Genomic DNA, 8,796 nt, shown 5'->3' with positions numbered 1-8,796 from the left:
CTCCTCAAACCACAGAGATCTGAACGAAGCTGCAGCCACCACCACCTCACACTCTGAGGGACAAAAAGGAGGCACTACATACAACAAACTCCAAGATGCCTTACATTGGCCTAGCTTTGTCTCACACCAATCAAGAAAAACATGAAGAAGCCAAGACTTGGTTATAAAACCCTGCCACAGAAGTGCTCTGGAAAACATCTGCAAGTATAGATACATAGGTGGGCCATCAGCTCACAGAGGCTTCATTAGATGAAACAAAATCCCCAAGAACCAAGGAAAACTTGCTGGGCAGGTAGCAGCTAGATGATTTCATCAGTCAACAGTGAAATATTCATACCTGAGAAGTGAGGGTGACCCAGATGAATGGCCAAAGGTCTCCTATTTCAGAAAACTTCAAGGTTCCATTGATCTGGTCAACACAGAAGCCCAGGATCCAACATAAGATGAAAATATAGTAATGAAGAACTTACACTTGTGTGGGTAAGGTCAGTATTGCCAAACATGTGTGAAAAGACAGGAGAGAAGTGGGCAGACACAGCCTTTATATAAGGTTTCTTAGGGGGTGGGGCTTTCAAGGACAAGGATTTCCAGAATATGGATCAGTGAGATTTCAAGACTGAGCTGGGGGAAGCTCAGCCATTGGTGAGTTTTTGTCCAGACTTCTCATGCCAAATTAGCATAATCTGGGATGAGTCTTACTGAAGGACTGTCGATGGCAGTTACAGATGTCTTGCAGGAGGGAGGCTGGGCTGCTGGAGCTTTCTAAGGTAGTGATCTAAACAGTATTCTGCCTTGAGGGGTAATAAAGTTTACAGTGTGTACAAAATTTACAGAGTCCACTGTGAAGGCAGTACGCTGAAGCAGGAAAGGTTGTCATCATCATGGATGGCTTCCATGATGATGGCAGCAAGCTTTCTGAGGCAGGAAAGGTATTAGGTCTCCTTTTTTATTTTATTAATTTATTCAGATTACAACTCAATTGTTATCCCATCAGTTATATCCTCCCATTCCTCCCTCCCTCCCGCTTTCACCCTATTCCTTTTCCTTAGGTCTATGACCAAGGGGGACCTCCTCCCCCACTATATGGTCATAGGCTATCAAGTGTCATCTTGGTAGTCTGCTTATTCTTTCTTTGAGTGACATCAGGCCTCCCCACCAAGGGGAGGTGGTCAAATATGAGGCACCAGAGTTCATGTCAGAGTCAGTCCCCACTCTCCACATAACTGTGGAGAATGTCCTGCCCATTGCCTAGATCAGAGTAGGGGTTTGATGTTTACTACCTGTATTGTCCTTGGATAGTGCAATAGCTTGAGCAGACCCCCATGGGCCCCGATTATAGGTTTTCTAGGACATATTAGGTTTCATAGTCACTATAGACAGCTGCCTTGGAGGCCATAAAAAAGAGTCACCTGAGGCAGGGATGGGCACCATGGACAGCTCCTACTGAGTTGCTGACAGTTGCTTCCCCCATTTTGTCTCAGGTCTCCCCAGCCCCAGGGCAAGAAGGAGGGGCTGACTGCCCTTAGGTGGAAGGAGGACTGGCAGCAAGCCACTTTACATGTGTGTGGTGGGACAAATCTGTACAGAATTCCTGGGATGAAGTCCTGATTTAAGGTCAGTGTGCTAAACTGGAAAGTGAAGGGGCATAAAGGGCATTTTGAGGTGCAATATGGTCCAAGAAGTGACATTTAAAGGGGCCTGTGATGTAGTAGTTGATATGGCTTCAGCAAGCATCAGCTGCATGTGTGTCAAGGAACTTGACAAACTCAGACCCAGAAAGATGACATGTACCAATCACCAGGGAATGAGCCCATGATTGACCACACCCAGACTGCACCAGAGACAGGTGCAGGGGAAGCTTTGCTGTTGTGCTCCATGCCAGGGGCAGCTGCCAGCTGGAGAAGCCTATAGGGTCCAGGGGAGGTAGATGCTTCATGCAGCCCTACTGTCTGGGGTTCAGAGGGGGACTTCATTTCTTCACAGAGCAGGAATCTCATATTTCTATTATTGAGTTGTCCCCAGCCTGACTGAAAACAGGGACTCAACAGAAACAGCATTCCAGCACTGCACCCTAACCTTGTACATTGTGCCCACCTAATTTTTGTTTTTAAAGATAGAGTTTCTCTGCATAGCCATGGCTGCCATGGAACTAGCCAGACTGGCCTTACACTCAGAGATCAACCTGCCTGTACCTCCCTTTGCTAGAATTAAAGGCAACACCCAAAAATGCCTACCTAACCCCTATATACTCTCAGGAGTCTAGTACACTCTCTACCACATTTAAATTTAGGTCACATGTTATGCTTAGTGTGCTTATTTCTGGTTGCAAGAGTGTGTTGTCTGTCTGTCTGCCTGTCTGTGTGCATGGATGCAAGTGCCTTCAGGTACACAGGCATCCTAGTAATAGTAGGACCAAAGACCAGAATGGCTGTGAATAGGGGTCATTGGATTTCTAGAGGTGTTTCTTATTTATCACACAGGTGGCCTGGTAAGAAGCCAGAAAGCAGTGAATACAAGCAAGCCTGCAGAGTGCCATGCATACAAAATCACGGGCTGAGGACCCTGTACACATGCCTTAAAGAGAGGCCTCTGGAAAGAACTGTCAAGTGAGAATCTGCTCTACAACTCAACTCTGGAGCCTATAGAAGTTAAACACCAACAACTTCCAGCACCCACCTCAGCCGACACATGCAGCACAAGGTAGGTAGGAGGTGCATTGCTGGGACCATCTCTTGGGCTGCACTAGGCATAACCTTTTCTGGAGGCAACCATCTTTATACTCAGCTCATGGGCACCTCCCTGCTCAGACACAGACACTGATTTCCTGTTCTCTGTTTATCTAAATTCATACTTATAATTTAATTATGAAGCAAGTGTTATATTTGTGGGGGAATCTCTGTGTACATGTGTATGTAAGAGAGATTGTGTTAGTTGTATTTTTCTCCTACTCTTAACCTGCACTTGAGAGAAAAGGTGATAGCAGCTGACAGCCAGCTCTGCTGTTATACTGCTTTCCAGGGAGTGACATCCTCAGAGGTCACAGAGTTCCATTGCTGGGTCAGGAAGAGAAAGTTCAGGACATCCTGCATTCTGCAAAAGCCTACTTCAAGCTATGTTTAATGGTGGTGAAGGGACAGGCTGCAGCCCAAATTTGTCATTCATTTTGGTACCCAGAATGCAACAATTGGCACACTCCAAGTCTCACAACAAGAGAAACTTCCTGATAAACTGAGCATCAGACATGATAGAGCAATTATTAAGTGTTGCACACTGGGGTGAGGATGATCTATCCCACTGGCTTTGCTCTCCCAGGCTGAAGTTCCATGTGGGAGAAGGACATAATGTGAGCTTATTCCCAAGAAATGGTCATAAGAGAAGCCTTCCGGTTCTTCTCATAAGTAGCAGTCCATAAGGCACTGAGGGCCTCCACAGCCTTTTAGCTTTCAAAAAAAAATGAGCCTTGGCCTCTGTCATCTCACATGTATGTCATGGTCACCATTGCATGTGCACTAGCTCTGGGAGCAGCAGAGTCTACTAAAGTGATTTAGGGCTGGAATTTAAAACCAAGAAAACATGGGCAGGAAACCCTTTTAGGTAAGACAGTGCCGAAAATTCTGTAAATGAACATGTGATTCAAGCCAATATATGTGCTTGTTAAGGGGCTTTAAAGAAAGGGGAGATGAAGGCTGATTCAGTGTCTGAGGGGTTTGATATACACGACAGATGTGATCCTGAGAAGAATTCAGTAGCAAGGGTCACAGGGACAGACACTGAGAATGGCCATGCATAACTGGAGTGACAGGGCATTATCCCCACACAGAAGATGAAAGTGTTGTGAACATGGGCACAGCCACCCATCAGTATTTCACTAGGCAACCTCCAGACCTTGGAGGAGTAACCTCTATTGTCTTTCTATCTGTAGCATTCTATTATGGAATGTCACCACAGAAGGAAGGAAATGCATCACAGTCCAACCTTGTTGGAACTCCTTAATCTAGAAGAAGGTGAGCCTGGGCCCATGATGAACACTGATGAAGACTGAGTCAGGAAAGAAAAGGTTCAGATCGGGGCCTGCCCCCAACCCCGAAGAGGCTTTGGCCAAAAGAACAAGAGGTGTGGGCCTGGGCATATCCCAATCACTAAAGAGGCCTGGGCCCTTAGAAGCAGAGGTTTGGGCCAAGGCCTAATCCCAACCCAGAAGAGGCCTGGGCCCAAAGAAGAAGCATTGCATCAGCCAGTCCCGAACCCTGAAGAGGCCTGGGCCCTGAGATGAATAGGTATGGGCCTGGGCCTATGCCCAAACATGAAGAGGTCTGGGCCCTAAGAAGATGAAGAAGTGTGGTCCTGGGCCTCTCCCAAACCAAGAAGAGGCCTGGGAACTAAGAGGAGGTGTGGGACTGGGCCTGTCCTCAATCCTGAAGAGGCCTGGGCCCTAAGAAGAAGAAATATGGGCCACAGCCCAACAAAGATGAGGTGTGATTCTGGGCCTATCTGTAACTCAAGTGAGCGGTAGGCCCAACGAAGAGGAGGTGTGGCCCTGGGCATGTCCCCAACCCTGAAGATGGGGCTCTAAGAAGAAATGTGGACCTGGGCCTATTGCCAACCCTGAATAAGCCTGGGCCTAAAGAAAAAGTGTGGACTTGGGTCTGTCCCCAACCCTGAAGAGGCCTGGGCTCAAGAGAGAGGAGGCATGGACCAAGGCCTATCCTCAACACTGAAGAGGCTTGGGCCCTAAGAAAAAGAGGTGTGGATGTGGGCCTTTCACCAACCCTGAAGAGGCCTGCACTCTAAGAAGAGATGTGGGCCTGGGCCTTTCACCAACCATGAAGAGGCCTGGGCTCAAAGAAGAGAGGTTGTAGGCCTGGACATATAATCCCTGAAGAGGCCTGAGCCCAAATAAGAGGAAGTATGGGCCTAGGCTTATTCCCAAACCTGAAGAAGCTTGGGCCATAAGAAGAGGAGGTGTGGGCCTGGGCCTATCCCTAACTCTGAAGAGGCAGAGGACCTTAGAAGCATCAGTTTGGGCCCAGGTTTATCCCCAACCCTGAAGAGGCCTGGGCCATAAGAAGATGGGGCATTGGCCTGGGCCTATCTCCAACCCTGAAGAGGCTTGGGCCCTAAGAAAATAAAGTGTGGGCCTGGGTGTATCCCCAAACTCAAAGAGGCCTGGGCCCTAAGAAGAAGAGGTGTGGGTTTGGGCTTATCAAAAACACTGAAGAGGCCTGGGCCCAAAGAAGAGAAGGTGTGGTCCTGGGCCTATCCCCAACACTGAATAGGCTAGGGCATTTAGAAGAAGAGGTGTGGACCTGGACAAGGTAGCAACTCTGAAGACACCTAGACCTATAGAAAAAGAGGTAAGGGCCTAGGCCTATCCCCAACCCTGAAGAGGCATAAGCCCTAAGAATGAGAACAGTGTGGGCTGGGCCTACCTGCAACCTTGAAAAGGCCTGGCCCCTAAGAAGAAAAAGAGGCATGGGCCTGGGAATATTAAAATACTCTGAAAAGGCCTGGGCATCTCCACAACACTGTACTAGCCTAGGCACTTAGGAGAAGAGGTGTAGTCCTGGGCATATCCCCAACTTTGAACAGGTCTGGGCCCGAAGAAGAAGAAGAAGAAGAAGAAGAAGAAGAAGAAGAAGAAGAAGAAGAGGAGGAGGAGGAGGAGGAGGAGGAGGAGGAGGAGGAGGAGGAGGAGGAGGAGATATGGGCCTGAGCCTGTCTCCAAGCATGAAGAGGCCTAGGCCTTAAGAGGAGGAGGTGTGGCATGGGAATGTCCCCAACCCTGAAGATGCCTGGGTGATAAGAAAAGGAAGAGGTGTGGGCCTGGGCCTGTCCAACCCTGAAGAGGCCTGGGCCCTAAGAAGAAGAGGTGTTGGCCTGGGCCTATTCCCAACCCAGAAGAGGCTGGGCCATAGCAACAGGATGTGTGGTCCTGGGCCTATCCTGAAACCTGGAGAGGCCTGGGCCCTAAGAATAGGAGGTGTGGGTCTGGGCCTGTCCCCAACCATGAAGAGGCCTGGTCTTTAAGAAGAGGAGGCATGAGCCTGGGCCTACTCTCAAACCTGAAGAGGTCTGAGCCATAAGAGGATGAGGTGTAGGCCTCAATGAATCCCCAACCTTGAAGAGGCCTGGGCCATAAGAAGAGGCGGTAAGGACCTGGCCCTGTACCCTGGAATGAAGGGGCCTAGGCCCAAGAAGCAGAGGTGTGGGCCAGGACCACTCTCCAACCCTGAAGAGGCCTTGTCACTAAGAAGAGGAGGTATGGGCCTGGGCCTCTCCCCAAGTCTGAAGAGGCATGGGCCCTAAAAAAGGATGTGTATGCCTGGCCAATCCCCAACACTTAAGAAGTCTGGGACCTTAGAAGAAGAGGTGTGGGCCTGGCCTTATTCTCATGTCTGAAGAGACCTGGGCCCTAAGAAGAGGAGGTGTGGACCTGGACCTATCCCCAACCCTGAAGAGGCTTGGGTCCATAGAATAGGTGTGGGCCTGGGCCTATCCCCAACCTTGTAGAGTATTGGGCCCTCAGAAGATGAGGTATGGGTCTGGGACTATTCCCAACTCTGATGTGGCCTGGGCCCTAGGAAGAAGAGAAGCTGTGGGCCTGGGCCTATCCCCAATCCTGAAGTGGCCCAGGTCCTAACAGGAGAAAGAGGTGTGGGCCTTGGCTTGTCCCCAAACCTAAAGAAGTCTGGGCCATAAGAAGAGGGAGATGTGTGGGCCTGGGCTTGTCCCCAACTCTGAAGAGGCCTGGGACCTTAGAAGAGGTGTCAGTCTGGGCCTATCCCCAACCCTGAAGAAGCCAGGGCCATAAGAAGAGGATGTGTGAGCCTTGGCCTATTCCCAAACCTGAGGAGACCTGAGATCTTAGAAGAAGAGGTGTGGGCCAGGGCCTGTCCTCAAGTATGAAGAGACCTGGGACATAAGATGAAGAGTTGTGGGTTAGGGCCTGTCCCAAGCCTTAAAGAGGCCTGGGACCTTAGAAGAAGAAGTATCTGCCTGGGCCTATCCACAACCCTGAAGAGGCCTGGGCCCTAAGAAGAGGAGGCATGGGCTTGGACCTATTCCCAAACCAAGAGAAGCCTGGGACCTAAGAAGACAAGATGTGGGCCTGGGCCTATCCCCAACTCAAAAGAGGCCTAGGCCCTAAGAAGAGGAGATGTGGGCCTGGGCCTCTCTCTATGTCTGAAGAGGTCTGTGCCCTAAGAAAGAATGTGTGGGCCTGGTCCTATCCCCATCCCTGAAGAGGCTTGGGACCTTAGAAGAAGAAGTGTGGGCCTGAGCCTATCCCCAAACCTTTAGTGGCCAGGGCAAGAAAAGGAGGAGGAAGAGGAAGAGGAGGAAGAGGAGGTGGTGTGGGTCTTGGCTTATCTTCAACCCTGAAGAAGCCTGGGCCCTAGGAAGAAGAGTTGTGGGCCTGATCCTGTCCTCAAGCATCAAGAGGCCTAGGCCCTCAGAAGAAGGGGTGTGGGCCTGGGCCTATCTGTAACCCTGAAGAGGCCTGGGCCCACTGAAGAACAGGGTTGAGCATGGACCTGTCCCCAACTCTGAAGAGGGTTGGGCCTATAGATGAGGTGTGATCCTGGCTCAATCCCCAACCTTGTAGAGGCCTGGTCCCTAAGAAGAAGAGGTGTGGCCTGGGCCTATTCCCAACCCTGAAGTGGCCTGGGATCTAAGAAGAAGAGAAGATGTGGGCCTGGCCCTATCCTTAACCCTGAAGAAACCCAGGCCCTAAAAGGAGGAAGATCTGTGGGCATGGGCCTGTCCTGAAACCTGAAGAGGCCTGGGCCCTTAGGAGAAGAGGTTTCAGCCTGGGCCTATCCCAGTTCCCTGCGGAGGCCTGGGCCATAAGAAGAGGATATGTGGGTCTGGGCATATCCCCATCCATGAAGAGGCTTGGGCTGAGCATAACCCTATGACTGAAGATGTCTAGGCCCTTAAAAGAGGAAGAGGTGTGGGCATGGGCTTGCCCTGACCCTGAAGAGGCCTGGGTCCTTAGGAGAAGAGGTGTTGGCCCAGGCCTGTACCCAACCCTGAAGAGGCCTGGGCCCTAAGATTAGGAAGTGTGGGCCTGGTGCTGTCCTCAACCCTGAAGAGACCTGGGATCTTAGAACAAGAGGTATGGGCCAGGGTGTGTCCACATCCCTGAAGAGGCCTGGGACCTTAGAAGAAGAGGTGTTGGCCTGTGCCTATCCCCAACACTGAATTGGCCTGGGCCATAAAAAGAAGATGTGTAGGTATGGGCTTATCTCCAACCCTGAAGAGGCCTGGTTGCAAAGAAAAGGACGTTTGGACCTGGGCCTGGCCCCAACTGTGAAGAGGCCTGGGCCCTAAGAAGATGAGGCATGGGCTTGGGCCTATTCTAAATCCAGACTTGGCCTGGGCCCTAAGAAGACGAGATGTGGGCCCACGCCTGTCCCAAACCCTAAAGAGTCCTGGGCCCTAAGCAGAAGAAGAGGTGTGGGCTTGGGCCTATCCGTAACCTTGTAGAGGCCTGGGCCCTAAGAAGAAGAGGAGGTGTGGGCCTGGGCCTGGGCCTGTCCCCAACCCTAAAGTGGCCTAGGCACTAAGAAGAAGAGAAGGTGTAGGCCTGGGTCTATCCCCAACCCTGAAGAGGCCTGGACCATAAGAAGAGAATGTGGACCTGGGCCTATCCCCAACCATTTAGTGGCGAGGGCCTTTAGAAGAAGAAGAGTTGTGCATCTTGGACTATCCCCAGCCTTGAAGAAGCCTGGGCCCTTGGAAGAAGAGGTGTGGGCCTGGGTCTGTCTCCAAGGATCAAGAGGCCTAGGGCCTAAG

The sequence above is a fragment of the Acomys russatus genome, chromosome 2 (assembly GCF_903995435.1).
Source record: "Acomys russatus chromosome 2, mAcoRus1.1, whole genome shotgun sequence".
NCBI lineage: Eukaryota > Metazoa > Chordata > Mammalia > Rodentia > Muridae > Acomys > Acomys russatus.
Note: the sequence above shows the minus strand (reverse complement) of the source record.